Consider the following 20,378-nt stretch of genomic DNA (forward strand, 5'->3'; position numbering starts at 1 on the left):
AATCTGTTGGTATATACCCGACGTGCTGGCCACCTCTGAACCAGAGCAGGATAGCACCCTCTTGAGCAAGGTAGAAGGCTGCTTCATCAGAAAGAGGAAAAGTGCTTTTTGACCCAGTTGTGCACCTGGAGATACCTGAACCCATCAGCGTATGTGTGCCCATATTTTTCTTCCAGTTCCCCTAAGCTAAAGAACCAATCTTCTAAAAATCAGTCTCCCACTTTCTCTAAACCTTTATCTTTCCATTTCCTAAATTTCACATCCAACTTGCCAGATTCGTACAGAGAGGGGTCAGCCTAGAGATGGCCCTCAAGTTAAAATGATGGCAGAGTTGCCGCCAAGTTTTTAACGTGGCCACTGCTACCGAGTTAGACGAGTATTTCTTTGGTACCACCGGGGACGGAGCTGATACCAGCGCCACTAGGCTAGCTGCCCCTCACAGACTATGCTTCCACCCGAACCTAAAGCTCATCCGAATCACCGAACCACTCTATCATATTTAGATTTATGGAAAAGGACAAAGATAGAGCAGGAGTAAAATTTCTAAATTGGAGGGATGACAAATTTTACAAAGCTGAGAGACGAACTGCGAAAGTGGACTGGATACAGGTAGTAGAAGAGAATACAGTGTCAAATCAGTGGGGGAAGCAGTTAAAAGTGAGATTCTATGGGCACAGTGTAGACATGTACCCACAAAGTAAAAGGGTGACCCTGCTAAATCTAGAACCCCCTGATTTGCCAGAAACAAACAGGGAAAAATAAAGCAGAAAAAGAAAGCACATGACAGTCATAAAAAGGTTAATATTGAGAAAGCCAAGAGGAGTATAGAAAATACAGGGGCGAAGTGAGGAGAGCAAAGTGAGGATCCCAAATAATATTGGCAGGTAAAATCGAAACATTTGTTTCACCCAGGGGCAGATCTACTATGAAACTAATGAAGCTTAAGCTTCAGGGCCCCTAATCCCGGAGGGGCCCCAGAAGCGACTTTAGTCCACATTGCTTAAAAATTTTGGGTCTACTATATGAGAAGGGTTTTAAAAAAAATAATAACATTAATAATATAGTGTGATTCAATACAAAATAATAGTTAAAATAAAAATTTAAAGGTTATTAAAGTATCATGTAGGCTAGCCGTAAACAAAAGAACGTTCAAATTAAGGATGTTTCATTCTAAATATATTTAATATAAAATAATTATAAATAATGTAAAACACTATTCACATTTCTGACAGAAATACAAACAGTAGATGAAATGAAAATGAAAATGAAATGAAAAATGAAAATGAAAGTCGCTTATTGTCACAAGTAGGCTTCAATGAAGTTACTGTGAAAAGCCCCTAGTCGCCACATTCCGGCGCCTGTTCGGGGAGGCTGGTACGGGAATTGAACCGTGCTGCTGGCCTGCCTTGATCTGCTTTAAATGCCAGCGATTTAGCCCAGTGAGCTAAACCAGCCCCAAATCTTTAAAAAATGACGTGTCGTATCAAAAAAGGGGAGCCGTTGAAAAGGCAATCACAATGCTAACGTGAATTTTCAACGTGATAGCACTCATGATAGCAATCTAGACAAGAATTTTTTTCAATAAAGTGTTCATAAGGATACAATGTTTTAATTACCCCTACTCAAAAATAAATGTTATATTTAGAAAAGTAAGGTAAGTAATAAAGGTGAAATAGTGTTAGATTAGCCTAAACCTATTGTTTTTAATGAAGATCTGAACGGAAGATAGGCTACAACTGTATAGCCTAGGCTAATACTATATTACAAGTATTTATGAAAAAGTAATAAAAGGGTGAATTTGTGTTAGGTGTTTATTATGAAAAGTGTTCAAATAATGGTAAAATTGTGTTACATTACCTTAGCCTATGAGTTTTGGCTTAGTCTTGCCTAACTTAGTCTAGCCTAGCGTAGGCTAGCTTGAACACAGCCTAGTTTAGCCTATTTAGCTTATTTATTATAAATCTTTAAAAATGGCGCTTTACTTTCTGTGAAGGTTTTTTTTTTAAAAACCTTTCTCAGAAAGTAGACCTAAAAAATTTTCCTTTCAAAGCATTCGACAATAGTCGCACGACTCAAATTGATTAATTTTTTGTTGTATATATTTCAACAATCCCAAAGTTTGAGAGTCAGTAGCACAGGTGTTGTAAAGGTGGAGTCTCGCGATAAGTTGGCTGTTCTGTTGTGGCTAATGTAATTTTTTTCCTTTTTTAACAGAGGTCAAGACCCTAGAGGAATAACACTGAGTTCACGAAAGTACTTAAGTGGATACCAAAAACGCAAACTCAATGAAAAGCAATCTGACAAATTTTCTAAATGTCAAAAACTAACAAACTATTTTGCAATGTCAAGTTTGTCAACACCAACAGTTGAAACAAGCCAAACAAACACCATTGAAGTCAGTGATAGTGCACATACCGCGGGAGCTCTTTCTAGCAATATGCAACCCACTGTTGACGCTTTTGATACAGATGACCATCACAGTGGTCAACATGAAAGTACCGCGGAACAAGCAGAGACTGAGCAGAAACATGAAACAGGAAGCAAATTCAGTGATTTCAAAGAATACAGTGACCTCACAAACTGGCCCATAACAGTTGATAATGATTTCATATAGAATTGTTTAATGCAAGACATAGGTTTTTTTAAAATAAAAAACCAGATGATGTATATACCGAATCAAGCGGGGTTTACAAGGAGCAAAACAGAAATTTCTCAAACAAATATTTTGAAAAAAGATTGAAAAATGGCCAGACTGTGATGAGATCCTGGTTAGTTTACTCAACGAGCAAAGGCTGTATATACTGTTTTGATTGCAAACTCTTTTCTAAATGCCAAACATCACTTACAACAGGTGGGTTTTCTGACTGGATGAATGTACTCAGAACTCTGGAGAATCATGGAGGCAGCACGGAACATAAGAGGGCGATGTTGTGTTGGATAACAAGAAAGTCAAATAAAAATACTGTGGATCAGCAACTTGAAGAACAGATGAGAAAAACCATACAGTACTATTTTGAAGTACTGTAAAGAGTTGTAGCTGTTATAAAGTTTTTAAGTGAAAGAGGTTTGGCATTTAGAGGTCATGAGGAGAAGTGGGGCTCACCAAATAATGGAAACTTCATGGGGGCCATTGAACTTATTGCAGAGTTCGACCCATTTTTACATGAACATCTCGAGAAATGTAAAATGAAAATGTAAATGCTACTTACCTATCCAAACCCGTGTATGAAGAATTGATAGAAATCATGGGAAAACATGTGCAAGATGAAATTGTGAATCAAATCAACAACCTAGACACCAAATACTACTCTATTATTGTTGACTCTACTCCTGACCTGACACATGTTGACCAGCTGGTAATTGTGGTTCGATACTGCTATAATGGAAAACCCTGTGAGAGATTTTTAACATTTTTACCGCTAGAAAACCATTCATCCATGACCTTGTTCAACAAAATACAACAAGTCCTGGGTGAACATAAGCTTTCACTTGAAAATATCCGTGGTCAGTCCTACGATAATGCATCTAACATGAAGGGCTCGGAGAAAGGGCTGCAAGCACTCTTTAAAAACATTAACAGGTACGCAGACTATATACCATGTGCAGCCCATTCACTTAACCTTGTTGGAGAAAAAGCAGTGTCTACTGTACCTGAAGTTGTTGACTATTTTGGCATTTTGCAGGAGCTGTATGTTTTCTTTTCTGGATCTCCACAAAGATGGGGGATTTTAAACACACAGGGCCATCTACATTTTTCTCTAAAGAGCTTAAGTGTAACTAGATAGTCTGCACACTATGAAGCAGTCCGGGCAATTAAAAGTGGATATATGGGTATTTTACAAACTCTCAAACATATTTTTGAAGACTCAGAAGAGAAGCCTGAATGTAAACGAGATGCAAAGAATTTATACCACAAGTTGGTAAAACTGGAATATGCTATTTTAACAGTCGTTTGGGAAGAAGTGCTGGAGCGTTTCAACAAAACAAGTAAGAAACTCCAAACCCCTGGTTTTGATGTATTTGAAGGTTGTCTTCTGCTATCATCTTTACTTTTGTTTGTTAAAGAACTCAGAGAAAATTCAGCCGATAGGATTGCACACTATGAATCAGAAGCAAAAGGTTTTTGTGAAGATATCACCTCAAGTTATTCTGATGCTTCCAAACGCATTGTTACAAGGAAATTTTCAGATGGAACAGGTGGTATTGCTTCTTTGAGAGGAGCTGACAAATTTAGGATAGAAGTTCTATATCAAATCTATGACTGCTTGATAATCCAGTTACGCAAGAGGATTGACCCATATGGGCAGATTGCGAAAAGGTTCAAGTTCCTCTCAGAATTGGTGAACAATTCTGAAATTGATAAGGACAGTATTAAACTTGGAATATCGTATTACAAAGATGATATTGACCACAAATTAGTAAACGAGTGTTATCAGTTCAAAGAATATTTGCACCTTAGGTAATCCCAGAACACAGAAGAAAACATGCCATCTAAAATGCAATGCGCAGAAGTTCTTCAGCTTATTTGTGAGCAATGCCTAATTGAAGTGTTCCCCAATATTACTACTGCGCTTAAGCTGTACTTGACAATGCCTATCACGAGCTGTGAAGCAGAAAGGAATTTTTCAAAGCTTTCCTTTATAAAGAACAAATTTCGGTCTACCATGACTGAAGAGCGCTTAAATTCTTTATGCATATTGTCTCTAGAAAATGACATTGCAAGGAAGCTCTCATATGACAAAACTGTACGTGAATATGTTGCTAGAAAAAACAGAAAAAAGAGTATTTTGTAAAATATGCTTCATGTAGTATGTATTCTCATAGGTGTCCAAAATAAAAGGTTATATTGACTGTGGTCTTCTCTATGTTTTGTTTCATCATTCCATGATGCATCATGCATTTGTATAACATTTCCCTAATTTTCATCCCCCCATAACTCGAAAACTATAAGGCATAGGAAATTTTTATTCACACCAGTGACTTTGACATGTGAGATAATCCAGTCCAGCAATTTTAATCAAAATCTGAGATGTAGTGGTTAATTTTTTTTTAAATTTGTGGTAATCTGTCGTGGAACAACCCCATTGAAGAAGATAACAGTGGTTACCCAGACCTCGTTGCTGGTTGCGAAGGGGCCCCCATAACAGGTCAAGCTTCAGGGCCCCAAAAATGTAGGTCCGCCACTGGTTTCACCAGTGCATTAAGAGCAAGAGAATAACTAAGGAAAAGCCTTGTGGGCAGGGTTCTCAATGAGTTCTTTGTCTCTGTCTTCACCAAGGAGAGGAATGATGCAGCAATTCTCCTTAAAGAGGAGGGTCGGGAACGGGGGCGCAGGTAATCTGCTAGGAACCAAAAACATCAGCGTAAAATCACATTGCAGCTCTCCCAATAGCAGGGGTTAGTGGTGGGTCTCTTTTCCTGTTGGCAGGTGGCGCAAACACCATTTGAATTCATTTGCATCTCATGAATGCTCATTAAAATATCTGCCCACCGGCATTGTGTCAGGCCTTCCAACCTTAAGTCACCTAAGCACGAAATTACATTGGTTCAAACCCAATTGCTCATGGGTTGTTGTAAAAACCCATCCAGTTCACTAATGTCCGTTAGGGAAGGAAATCTGCCATCCTTACCCGGTCTGGCCTGCATGTGACTCCAGACCCACAGCAATGTGGTTGACTCTTAACTCCCCCTCTGAAATGGCCAAGCAAACCATTCAGTTCAAGGGTAATTCGAGGTGGGCAATAATTGCTGGCCCAGCCAGCGATCCCACACCCCATGAAAGAATAAATTAAAAAGTTAGAGCCGATTCTAACTGAGATTTTGCGACAAACAAAGCCTTGGTTCAGTTTGTTTAAATAAATTGAGGCAGCAATGTCATTGAAACAAAGGTCTGTGGATTCTAACTGCTGTCTTCAAAGATTGGGTGTCTTAATAGGGTTGCCAACCCTGGCTGGACATATTTGGGTAAATGCCATCACATGATCTCATACCTTCAATGGCCTCTGCCTCAGACACATGTCCATCATCACCCAACAATTCAATCATCACAGAACCCTGTCTTCTCAGGGCTTTTCAATGTGTCCTGGTTTTGACTTTTCAAAATCCCGTCATCTTATCTGTCCAGGACGGAATTGTGGTGATTTGCATCATTGTAAATACACAAGGGGTTAATGTAGATACACTAGGACTAAATAAACACTCGCGGGAGCACCAGAGACATCATGACACACAGACATTCAACCAATAGGTCAATAAGATAGGACACAACCAATGGGCAGTCAAGACACCCAGAGGTGACACTACCACAAGGGGGCTACCCATATAAAAGGACAGGGCACACATGCTCTTTCTCTTTCCACAGGCGACACAGGGGCAGATCGGAAGCATCACTCCCACCGCATGGCTGAGAGCAGACTGGTTAGTTAGACTGAGTTACTATAGCAAGATTAACAGGAGAGTCGAACTCAAGTAGGAGAATTGTTAACTGTTCAATAAATGTGTTAAAACTATCTCCAAGTCTGAACCTTCCTTTGTCAGAGTATACATCAAGGAAGCAGCTTATGCTACATGAAGAAGCATAACACAACATGGTACCAGTTAGTGCTTGTTAAATCTACACAGTTCAACCTCAGATGATTCAAGTGACACCTCAGATGATTCAAGTGAACCTGAAATGACTCCGGACGGGGTGTGTCAAAAAACCAAAGCTGATTCAGGTGAACCAGAAAGGACTGCAGATGGGGAGCATCGACAAGCCAGATATGAGTCTAATGAACCGGACATGACTCCTGACGGAGAGCGCCGAGGAATCAGAGATGGCACGCTCAATGGAACAGCAGATGCCACAAAGGACACTGACACAAGTAACTTTGTGAAGGACCCAAATTCTCCACTCGGTGTGTTCATTGAGCGCAACAAACACAACAACAAAACCTACGAAAACAACAACAAAGACAACAACAAGAAGCATAACAAAGGCACCAACGTCAACAAACAACAACAGTGGAACAACGAATGGTACAACATGGTACAACTCTGCAAATGCAGGACAATGTAACAGCACAGATCCTAACACTGGCAAGAGTACAGACATACCATGGCATGACAGCAAATCTCACCGATTCAAGGCAGATGAGTTTGCTCCACCATGAACAAGTAAACCAGCTTTCAAGGCAGATGACATACTGCATCAATATCGCAATCACAAGAAACAGTCCAGGTCGGACAACACAGATTACATACTACATCGCTACCACAAGCATAGAAAAAAACCGAGTCCAAATCAGACAATGAAGTGATTTGACCACTTCTTGGTTCCTTAAGCACAGGGACACTGACGGCATTCACAAGGACATGCCACCATCAACATCACCACTTCACCAACAAAACAAGAAAGCCACTCGACCTTATTAATTCATGAACTTTGGACTCATACATATTGTTTGGTATTGTATAATCATCACTGTCATCATGATTTGTACATGTCATCACTTATCTACCTATTTTGTTCAATTTTCTTTTACACTGTACAGAAAATATGTAACATGAAAAAAGGGGGGATGTGGCGACATGCATCACTGTAAATACACAAGGGGTTAATGTAGAGACAATAGGACTAAATAAACACTAGAGGGAGCACCAGAGACATCATGACACACAGACTTCAACCAATAGGTCAATAAGACAGGACACGACCAATGGGAAGTCAAGACACCCAGAGGTGACACTACCACAAGGGGGCTACCCATATAAAAGGACAGGGCACACATGCTCTTTCTCTTTCCACAGGCGACACAGGGGCAGATCGGAAGCATCACACCCACACATGGATTAGAGCAGACTGGTTAGTTAAACTGAGTTACTATAGCAAGATTAACAGGAGAGTCAAACTCAAGTAGGAGAATTGTTAACTGTTCAATAAATGTGTTAAACCTATCTCCAAGTCTGAACCTTCCTTTGTCAGAGTATACATCAAGGAAGCAGCTTATGCTACATGAAGAAGCATAACACAACAGGAGTCGAGCTGCAGGTAAGGCTATTTATTTTGGTGAAGTTAGGAGGAGGAGGAATGATCCTCAGGGTTCCACCAAACCAGTCTGGTCCACTGCCATTTTGGATCTCCCACATCGCAAGATGGAGAGCTGCCTTCTACAGGCCTGGAACTGGTTCGTTATCTCAGGGTAACCATGTTGCATTTAGACAACCGCTGAAGATTCAAGATTGCAAGAATTGCTTTTATACAGTGTCTTTTTGACCTCAGGATGTGCCAGAGCCTCTCACAACCAAAGCCATATCTTAACTGGAACGGAAAGAATTGATGCAACCAATTTATGCACACTAACCTCCAACAGATAGCAGTGAAATTAATGACCAGATAATCTGTTTATTAAATGTAAGGTAAGCTTTAAATAACAGTCAGGACACTGGGAAACCTCCCTGGTGGTCTTCTCAGAGTGATGTGAATCTTTACCACCAGCTGAGGGGGCTAACAGGGCCTCAGTTTGACGTCACATCCAAAAGACAACACTCCCAACAGTGTAGAATTCATTCTTTACAGCCTGGATTTGGTGGGCAGGTTTCTGGAATGTGACTGGAAGTCATAACCGTTTGGCTCAGAAACAAGGGTGGTAACCAGAAACACTAAGCCTGGGCCTCAAAGAAGCGGCAGCCTCCTTCCCGGACTTGTCAGTCAGCACACTTGTTGGCTGTCGGTCTACTCGATGAAAAAAATCTTCCCATTCCTTTTTACCAATGTTGAATCTTTGGCAATGCCAAGTGTTACTTGAGAAAGGGTGTGCTGGCATTGGAGGAGGTGCAGAGGAGGTTCACTAGGTTGATTCCGGAGTTGAGAGGATTGGCTTATGAGGAGAGATTGAATAGACTGGGACTATCCTCATTGGAATTTAGAAGAATGAGGGGGGATCTTATCGAAACATATCAAATTATGAAGGGAATAGATAAGGTTGAAGCAGGAAGGTTGTTTACACAAGTGGGTGAAACTAGACCTAAGGGGCATAGACTCAAAATAAGGGGGAGAAGATTTAGGACTGAGTTGAGGAGGAACTTCTTCACCCAAAGTGTTGTAAATCTGTGGAATTCCCTGTCCAGTGAAGCAGTTGAGGCTATCTTGTTGAATGTTTTTGAATGTTTTAAAAATAGATTTTTGAACAGCAAAGGAATTAAGGGTTATGGTGAGCGGGCGGGTAAGTGGAGCTGAGTCCACAAAATGATCAACCATGATCTTATTAAATGGAGGAGCAGGCTCAAGGGGCCAGATGGCCTACCCCTGTTCCTAGTTATGTTCTTATATTGGATCCAAGAAGAGTGGCCACAAGGAACAAATGTTTGGAGGCAAAACAAAAGGTTCAATCAATTACATAATTACACTCTCCACTTCCCAAAGTATGCTCCCGCCCTAGCCCACACCCAGGCTAGGGTCTTTATACCGGCCAGGCTTCTCTTGTTATGGGGAAGTACCGCCCCTTTAATGAGGAACTTCATATTCTGCCAAGGTCACGGGGAACTTGATAGTCCTCTGTGACCTCTGCGTGGTTATAACACTAAGCAAGACTGTGACTGAGCACAATGGCTCTGCCCATTCAAACACTTTGGACATCCTATTGGGCTTACCTATTTTCCACATCTTGTGAAGCCCTCTACTCTCTGAGCTGAAACCTATTTTGTGGGGAAATACTCTGGGTGACCTTGAGTGCTATATTCTGCACTGGTGCTAATTCTGACATTTCAATAATGCAAGATACATGTTAAAAATTCAAACACTGTGGGTAAAATTCTATTGTGCTCTTCAGGCCAGTATACAATGACACAATGGGAGTCATTGCAAACAAGTTACTCAAAGACACCCTCCTTTCACTGATGAGCTGTATGTAAAGCATGGAACCCACTCTTGCAGACAGAATAATTCCCAATGATTAATTTTTAAAATCTGACTCCTCTTTCTTTTCGGGTTCACCTTACAGCACCGGACCTATTGGTGTCAAGGAGTCACGTAGAGCAGGCTAGAGGGGCCGCGTGGCCTTCTCCTGCTCCTAATTCATACATTCATACATGCAGCACACTGCAGAAATCGCAGACCTGAAGTTCAACTGGTCCTGTCCTATCTATAAGATGCCTACTGTTCAATTAATTTGGCAGTTGTTTAGCTGGACTATTCCTGGAACATCAGCAGGTGATACTGGAGTCAGTGCTGAGTCCTCACGACCTGATCCCATTTGAACAACCAGCAATATCTGACCTTGCTCCCAGGCACATTCACGTGCTTCAGTTATCAACTCACCATAGTCTCTCCCTCTCCCTCTCTCTCTCTCTATATATATATATAAATATAAATATAAAGAGTAAGAAGTTAAATCAGTCAAGCAGTTTCAACAAGGTGTGAAGTGCCAGCCTGTCAAACTCACAGAATAGCAGCGTCAGCTCATGTCAAAGGCTTTAAGCACTGTCAAGATTGTCTCTGTCCATTCTCACTGATGGACAGGCCACATCGCTCCATCAGGTAATAATTGCTGAACTGTGCCAAAGATTTTTAACTCATCCCATTAGGATTAGGCTGTAGAACTCCCCGACTTCCAGAGGCAATGGCCGAACCAATCTAATAAATACAAAAACTGAACTCAAACCAAGGAACAAGGGACACAGGAAGAGGAGTAAGCCATTCAGCCCCTCAAACCTATTCTGTCATTCAGTTGGATCGTAGCTGATCTGTAACTGAACTCTCTCTTTAGCTCCATATCCCTTGATATCGTAACCTGACACAAATATATCAGTCTCAGCTGGAAAGTTTGACTTTGGTAATCCTCCCCCTGACCCTCCCTCCCATACCCCCCAAAACCAGTCCTTCCAGAACCAAGAGCAGCAGGAACAGAAGTAGGCCATTCAGCCCATCGAGCCTGCTCCACCATTCAATGAGATCATGACTGATTTGATAATCCTCAACTCCACTTGCTGCCTTATCGCCATAACCCTTGATTCCCTGACTGATAAATATCTGTCTATCTCAGGCTTGAACATTCTTAATGACCCAACCTCTACAGGAGTGGGTGAGGGGTACAAGGTCCAGATTCTAATGCCCTTTCTGGGCAATTATTAACTGATGGAGCAATCTTCTGGACTACAGGGGTTCAGTTACAATGAAACATTACACAGATTAGGTCTATTTTCATTAGAATTTAGAAGTATTCAAGATATTATCAGGGAAAGTCAGGGTCGATAAAGATAAACTACCTCCACTGGTTGGAGGTTCTAAAACTGGGAGACATGTTCTAAAAATTAGGGCTAGACCATTAAAGAGAGATGTTAGGAAGAACTTCTTCACTCAAAGGGTGGTAGAGGTTTGAAACTCTGTTCCACAAACAGCAGTTGAAACTAGATCAGTTGTTAAATTTAAATCGGAGATAGACAGATTTTCATTAAGCAAAGATATTAAGGGATATGGGCCAAAGGCAGGTATATGGAGTTAGGTGGGACAGGCCCGAGGGGCTGAATGGTTCTGCATAAAGTAACTGCTGTCAAGAAGGGAAGGAACTTTAATTTGTACAATGCTTGCCTGCAGAGCTCTGGTCACCTAAAATGCTTCACAGTCTATTAAATAGCTTTGAAGTACTGTCACCAATGTTAATATTAAGAAATTCCACCTTCCGAGTTGCACCTCAGCATCTGCAGCTGCAACAGATCCCAGATTCTGACATCCAACCTCACCAAGTGTGCCTGGGGTCCTACCGACCTCCAGAGCTCACAATTAAGGATGGTGGATTCAAAATCATCAAATGTTAATCAGCAAGGGGCAACACGGTGGCGCACTGGGTTAGCCCTGCAGCCTCACAGCGCCAAGGCCACAGGTTCAATCCCAGCTCTGGGTCACTGTCCGTGTGGAGTTTGCATTCTCCCTGTGTTTGCGTGGGTTTCGCCCCACAACCCAAAGATGTGCAGTCTAGGTGGATTGGCCACGCTAAATTGCCCCTTAATCAGAAAAGAAAATGAATTGGGTACTTTAAATTTATTTTAAAAAAGAGAACAAAAAAAAATGTGAATCAGCAGAGTGAAATATCCCAACAACCTCTTCCTGTCTTCAAAGCTCTTTGTAGAATCCGCCAAAGCAGCACGCATGAACCAGCAGGTAGAATACAACAACACGGTTTATCAGATATACAATATGTCTCCACTCCCCGAAGGGTCTCCCTCCTCCACCTGCACCCAGGTCGGAGTTTATACAATTTCTGGAGGTATGGTTTTGTTAATTATGCCAGTGCAAATCAGGATCCAAAGCCCATGTGCGTTATATGGCAAATGAATCTTGCATGCCAACAATGGTTTTGTTGCAGACATCTGCAGACATCTTTCCAATTCTAAATGAACTGGACCACAAATTGCAAGGGAAGGGTGATGATCGCTTTCAGCACTGTGAAGAAATAGATGCTTACCAAAAGTCATTGAAAGTTTGGCAAGTGTGAGTATAAAGCCAAAGCTACTACATATTCCCCACACTGCTTTGGCACATCGAAGAAAACAGAGTTAGTAAGGGAAATATCAATAGACTAGCAAGCCTTATTCAGTCACATCTGGCTGCGCTGATCAACAACTTCTATCACTAATTTCCAGAGGAGATGTTTCAGATTTTGACAGAGAAGAGGTGGGTGAAAAGTGCTTTTGAGTTTGAGACCCTAGAGCCAATTATTAACTTACAGCTGACTCCAAATGAAGAGACTGAACTTCTGCACCTCACGTGTGGCAGAACATTAAAAACACACCAAAAGCCCATGAGGCTGGCAGCATTCTGGAGCAGCATCTCCCAGGAGTATCCAGTACTGAAAACAAGTATTTTGTTGCTATTGCCCTTCACAACGACCTGCATGTGCAAGGTTGGATTTCCCATCCTCACAAAGACCAAGACAGCACAAAGGAACTCTGCACCTGGTACGCATATTGCCGCCTTCTCCTGTAAACGTGATTGGAGGGAGATCATGAGGACCAAGCAGGCTCACCTGTCGCATTACAGGTAAGCAAAAATGGTGTGTTGTGAAGGTCGGCCAGTGTGGGTCCCTAAGGTTGGTCAGTTGGTAAAAGTGGGTCCCAGGAAAAAAAGTGTCAAAAACACTGACCTGGATAGTAGTGGTCGTGGGTTTGGAAGCTGCTGCCCAAGACACCTTGGTGAGTTCCGACAGTGCATCTTGCAGATGGTACACACGGCTGCTACTGTGTGTCGGTAGTGGAGAGAATTAATATTTGTGGAAGGGTTAGCAATCAATCGGGCTGCTTTGTCCTGGATGGTGTCAAGAGTCTTGAGTGTTGTTGGAGCTGCACTCATCCAGGCAAATGGAGAGTTTCCATTACACTCCAGACTTGTGCCTTGTAGGTGGTGGACAGGCTTTGGGAGTCAGGAGGTGAGTTATTCGGCATAGAATTCCCAGCCTCTGACCTGCTCTTGTAGCCACAGTATTTATATGGCCGATGCAACCATCAATTCACACGAGACGGAGAGTTGAAGTGAACAGTGGTTTTAATCAGCTAGAACTGTGCCTGCCTGCGACTGCTCTGTACTGAGTGCTGCCTACAGGCTGCAGCTCTATATACCTCCTACGAGGGGGCGGAGCCACAGGCGGACCCCACAAGGGCATCAACATAATACAATACAATGTAATGCAATTACATTGGTGAATGGTAGCAGTAATACATTCATCACAATGGCAAGCCCAGTTCAGTTTCTGATCAATGGTAACCATCAAGCTGTTGATTGTGGGAGATTCAGTGATGGTAATGCCAGTGAATGTTAAGGGGCCATGGTTAGATTCTTTCTTGTTGGAGTTGGTCATTGCCTGCCACTTGTGTGGCATGAATGTTACTTGTCACTCATCGCCCAACCCTCGATATTATCCAGCTCTTGCTGCATTTTAACATGGACTGCTCCAGTATCTCAGGAGTCATGAACGGTGCTGATCACTGTGTAGTCATCAGTGAACATCCCCACTTCTAACCTGATGATGGAAGGAAGGTCGTTGATGAAGCAACTGAAGATGGTTGGGCCTAGGACACTACCCTGAGGAACTCCTGCACTGATATCCTGAGTGATGTCCTGGAGTTGAGATGATTGATCTCCAACCACCACAATCACCTTCCTTTGTGCCAGATATGACTCCAAACAGTGGGGAGTCTTCCACCTGATGCCCATTGGCTCCAATTTAGCTCATTGATGCCATATTCGGCCTCAATATCGAGGGCAGTTACTCTCACCTCACCTCAGGACTTCAGCTCTTTTCTCCAAGTTTGAATGAAGGCTATAATGAGGTCAGGAGTTGAGTGACCCTGGCAGAACCCAAACTGAGCATCAGTGAGCAGGCTATTGCGAAGCAAGTTCCGCTTGATAACACTGTTGGTGACCCCTTCCATCAATTCGCTGATGATCAATAGTAGACTGATGGGGTAGGAACTGACTGGGTTGAATTTGTCCAGCTTTTTGTATACTGGACACACCTGGGCAATTTTCCACATTGTCGGGTAGATGCCAGTGTTCTGCCTGTACTGGGACAGCTTTGCGAGGGGCACCGCAAGTTCTGCAGCACGAGGCTTCCGTACTATTGCTGGAATATTGTCAGGGCCCATAGCCTTTGCAGTATCCAGTGCCTTTAGCTGTTTCTTGATATCGTGTGGAGTGAATCAAATTGGCTGGAGACTAGGAACTGTGATGCTGGGGACCTCTGGAGGAGACTGAGATGGATAAGTCACTCAGCACTTCTGACTGAAGATTGTTGCGAATGCCTCAGCCTTGTCTTTTGCACTGATGTGCTGGGCTCCTCCATCATTGAGGATGGGGATAATTGTGGAGCCTCCTCCACCAGTGAATTGTTTAATTGTCCACCACCATCCACGACTGGACTGCAGAGCTTATATCTGATGCGTTCATTGTGGAATTGCATGGCTCTATCTATTACTTGCTGCTTATGCTGTTTTGCACACAAGTAGTCCTGTGTTGTAACTTTTCCAGGTTGACACCTCATTTTTAGGTGTGCCTGATGTTGCTCCTGGCACGCTCTCCTGCACTCTTCATTGAACCAGGGTTGATCCCCTGGCTTGGTGGTAATGGTAGAGTGGGGGAGGGGGGTGCCAGATCATGAAATTATGGATTGTGGACAAGTACAGTTCTGCTTCTGTTGACCAACAGCATCTCATGGATGCTGTTATGGGCCAGGGTTTAGAGAACCCCAAAGTGTATCATGGAATTCACCTGACCCACAACGTTTAATAGATTGTGGTATGGGGAGCACAAGGCCCACTCTACAGGTGTGGTACAGCAGAAAAGTATTTTTTAAAGCAGAACAATGTTTATTCTATGAACTCAAGTTAACCTTTTTAAAACATAGTGAACATCTTAGCATACATTAATTCAAATAATGTTTGCTAAGATGTTCACTGTATGTTTTAAAAAGGTTAACCCCCAAAGAATACAACACTAAGTAATCCTTTAAGCTTTCCTTTAACATCCATAAGACTTAAAACACCTTTTACCAGAAGCACATCAGGTTAAAGTCACTACTGTTATTACTTTTAAATCACCAGGATCGATTTACAGTCTTTAGATTACAGAGAGAGACTCTAATACACCTTCTGGCTGTGACTGGAGCTATCCAGCTCTGAAAATGAAACTAAAACACACCCTGCAACAAACAGCCTAAAACAAAAGTAAAAAGCTGACAGACAGCTCAGCTCCACCCACTCTCTGACATCACTGCAGTAATAACACCCATTTCTTAAAGGTACTCTCACTACAGATGCTTATATACCCATCCATTTATAAACACCCATTTCTTAAAGGTACTCTCACATGACACCTCCCCCCAAGAAAAAAAAACCCATCAACTTCAAGATGGTTTCATTTTTCACCTTTTCACCATCCTTTAAGAAATGCACACAGTAGATATACTTTATCGTTTAAAAAAAACAACACACGCAAACAGGTAAATTAATATAGTCCATGTTTTTTTTCGTTCTTCTTCCTCCAACTGAAATCTTTCTCGATTGACAGTCTCTTTGAACAAGAAGGTCTCTGCATGATCCGCCCCTTTCTCTATGCCTCAGCATGTCTCTTTAAAGTCAGATACTTAAGTTCAATCTGATCACAGAGTCCCTTGTAATTCTCCAACACAGGAGGATTTGTTATCACAGCTTTCAGACCATCAAATGCCTGTTGAAACTCCGCTGTCCACTGGAATTTGTTACGCTTCTTGAGCAAGTCCATCAGTGGAGCAATCACGCTACAAAGATTTTTCACCAATGTTCGAACAAATCCACTCATGCCAAGAAATCGCATTATTTCCCTTCGTGTTGAGGGTATCAGAAACTCCTCAATAACTGTTGGTTTCACATCCCGTGTGACCATTCGACCCTGTCCGATTGTATGGCCAAGGAAAGTGACTTGGGCTTTTCCAAATTCACTTTTGGCTAGGTTTATCACGAAACATGCCTCCTGAAGTTGATCGAATAACTCCATCAGGTGTTTTAAATGTTCTTTCCATCTCTGGCTGAAAATTACCAGATCGTCAATGTATACCGCACAACTGGGTAATCCTGAAACGACTTTGTTAGTTAACCGTTGAAATGTGGCTGGGGCGTCTTTCATGCCAAATGGCATAACTTTGAATTGGTATACACCATCTCGAGTCACAAAAGCTGAAATCTCCTTCGCCATTTCAGATAAAGGTACCTGCCAGTAACCTTTAAGTAAATCCAGTTTGGAAATAAAAGCTGATTGTCCCACTTTCTCAATGCAATCCTCCAAGCATGGGATAGGATAAGAGTCCATTCTTGTAACTGCATTAACCTTTCTATAGTCCACACAGAACCGTTGGGTACCGTCTGGTTTAGGTACCATCACTATGGGTGAGCTCCATTGGCTGCAACCCATTTCAATTATGCCATATGTAAGCATACTCTCAATCTCTTTGTTAACCTGTGCCAATTTTAAAGGATTAAGTCTATATGGATGTTGTTTGATAGGAACAGCATGTCCCACATCTACATCATGAATAGCCATTTTAATATTTCCCAACTTATCTCCACAAGTATGCCCATGTGATATCAATAACTCTTTCAGGTCAGTCCGTTTTTCCTCTGGAAAGTAACTCAACAATTTATCACAATTTTTAAGAACATCCTCGTTTTCCAATTTAATTTGAGGTATGTCAAATTCACAGTCATCTGGATTTGGGTCGTCACTTTGAGTTAGAATCATTAAAACCTTCTCCTTTTTCTCTCCTTCCCTTTCAAAGTACCTTTTAAGCATATTCACAAGACACACTCGGTGAGTTTTCCTTCTATCTGGCATTTTTACCACATAATTCACCTCATTTAATTTCCTTTCAATCTGATAAGGCCCACAAAACCTTGCTTTTAAAGGTTCACCTACCACTGGTAACAACACTAAAACTTTATCTCCACTGGCAAAACTACGAACTTTGGATTTCTTGTCCACGACCCGTTTCATCACATTTTGTACACCTTTTAAATGCTCTCTAGCCAATTCACCTGCTCTATTTAATCGTTCCCTAAAATTTGACACGTAATCCAATAAAATAATTTCCAAATTCTTACTCACCAATTTTTCTTCAATCAATTTAAGTGGTCCTCTTACCTCATGACCAAAAATTAGTTCAAAAGGACTAAATTTGGTTGACTCATTAGGTGCATCCCTAATTGCAAACAGTACGAATGGAATTCCTTTATCCCAATCCTCTGGATAATCATGACAATAAGCTCTTAACATTGTCTTAAATGTCTGATGCCACCTTTCTAATGCTCCCTGCGATTCTGGATGGTATGGAGCTGATTTAAATTGTTTTATTCCGAAGCTATCCATAACTTCTTTGAATAACCTTGAGGTAAAATTTGATCCTTGATCCGATTGTATTTCTGAGGGTAGTCCATATCTAGTAAAGAATTTAAGTAACTCCTCCACAATCTTTTTAGCTGTAATATTACGGACTGGAATGGCCTCTGGAAACCTAGTAGACACATCCATTATAGTCAAAAGATATTGATTCCCACATTTCTTTTTCGGAAGTGGTCCTACGCAATCAATTAGGACCCTTGTAAAATGTTCATCAAATGCTGGAATGAGTTTTTTTTTATTCTCCTCCTTTTTCACATTTTCTCCCACATTTACATCCATCAACAATAAACAATAATCAGCAAGATATGTCAGTCCCCATAATAACAACGATCCCATCTACCCACCAACCCCCAAGCCTCAACCCGCATGTTTACATAAACAAATGGCAAAAAGGAATCAGGGATTACCCATAGTCACCCTTAATCTTACACAGCTCTCCCCCCCCCCCTCCCACCCCCCCCCCCCCCACCCCCACCGCAGGTCTCCAGCTCCTCCTGGCCACTGCCTCTTGTAAAACTCCTCCTCCCAACCTCGGTTCCTTCCCCCAACTTTCCACCCCGGCTAGACCACTCGGACCCTGTTCTGCCAGGCTCCGATGGCCGCAGCCCCTCCCCCCACCTCACTCCCGTTCACTGGCCGGCTTAATCCGGCCAGCGAGGAGGCCCCCGCCCGGGTCCCTTTCCCACTTGTCCGGCCCTAGGAAAGCCCAAAGATCCCCTTTTAGCACACAAACCCCGCATATCCACCTACACCCCAAAGAACTCTCATTTCGAGTGAAAGTCCCGTCATTTCCCTTGTCCAAATATATATCACATTGGCTCCTTTAATCTCTACACCCGCGCGCAGTGATACAAAAAAGAAGAAAATACAGTCATGAGGTTACATCGGCACAGGGCCATTCCTCAATTTGTCAGTTCTGCCACAGTCCTTCTGCTTTCGCAAACTCCTCTGCTGCTTCCGCCGTTCCAAAATAAAAGTGCCTGAGCTTGTAAGTCACCCTCAGCTTCGCTGGATATACAATGCCGCACTGCACCTTGCTAATTTACAGTGCCCTCTTCACCCGGTTGAAGGCAGCCCGCCTCCTTGCCAGCTCCACCGTAAAGTCCTGGTATACACGTATACCAGCTCCAGCCCACTGCACCACCCGCTTCTGCTTGGCCCAGCTCAGGACCTTCTCCTTCACCCTGTACCTACGGAAGCACAGAGTCACTGCCCTTGGCGGCTCACTCGCCTTTGGTATAGGCCTCCACGACCGATGAGCCCGATCCAGTTCATATCGGGAGGGATCCTCCCCCGCCCCCAACAATTTTGCCAGCATCGCGGCAAAGTACTCAGTCGGCTTCGGTCCTTCAACTCCTTCGGGCAGCCCCACAATCCTCAAATTCTGTCGCCTGGATCTGTTTTCCAGGTCTTCCATTTTTCCTCGCAGATCCTTGACAGTATCCATCACCTTCCGCATCTCTTTCCCCATCGAGGCAAGTTGATCACCGTGCTGCAATAACGTCTCCTTCACTTCCTTCAGCGCCTCCCCTTGCTCTTGCACCTCCGCCACTGCGCTCGCTACCTCCGTCCTCACCGGGGAAACCGCCTCCTCCACCAGCACACTCAAAACCTCCCTCATCTCCTTCCTCACCATCTCCATGCATTTCGCAATCTGCGCCAACTGCTTTTCAAATTCCGCAGCCATCACCTTAGTTATTTCTTCAGCCGTAAGCAGTGCGGCCACCCCTGGTGCTCCAGCCTCCATTTTTCCTGGTGACCCCGCGGTGATCTTTCCACTCCCCGACGGACCTCCAGCTGTTTTTTTTTCGGCCATTTTCTTGCTCACCCTCGACATTTTTCTTTGTTCCTTTTTTCCTCCTGTGTCTCCACTGTGCCTCCTCCGTGCCTTCTCCCTTCTTCTGCCACCTCCGCGGACCCTGGGGCCAGGCTTAAAGCCCCGAAAATGCCGTTGCCAACCGGGAGCCCTCCATTGTGCGGCCGCCTCCCGCCCGCCATCACCGGAGGTCGGAATGAGTATTAAGCATGCTGGTTATATCACTGCTTGAGGTTTCCCTATCACTTGACATGTGTGACATGATTGACAAAATTTAACTACATCTTTATGTAGTCCAGGCCAATAAAAATGTTTTTGTATTTTAGCGTGAGTTTTCCTTATTCCCAAATGACCTCCCACTGGTACCTCCTGCAACTCGCAACACCTCCTTTCTATACCCTACCGGCAATACTACTTGATGAACTTCTGCCCACTTTTCATCCGCCTGCATATGTAAAGGTCTCCATTTTCTCATCAAGACATCACTTTTACAGTAATAACACTCTGGTATACACTCAGATTCCTCTTCCGTATATGCCTTCTGATACACCTGTTTTATTTCTATATCTTTCTGTTGTAACCCCACCAATTTTCCTGAACTAAAAATATTCGCCTCCTCCTCCACCTGTTCTTCTTCTTTTTCAACCATCTGATCAAAAATTG

This window comes from Scyliorhinus torazame, chromosome 16 (assembly GCF_047496885.1).
Source record: "Scyliorhinus torazame isolate Kashiwa2021f chromosome 16, sScyTor2.1, whole genome shotgun sequence".
Lineage (NCBI taxonomy): Eukaryota > Metazoa > Chordata > Chondrichthyes > Carcharhiniformes > Scyliorhinidae > Scyliorhinus > Scyliorhinus torazame.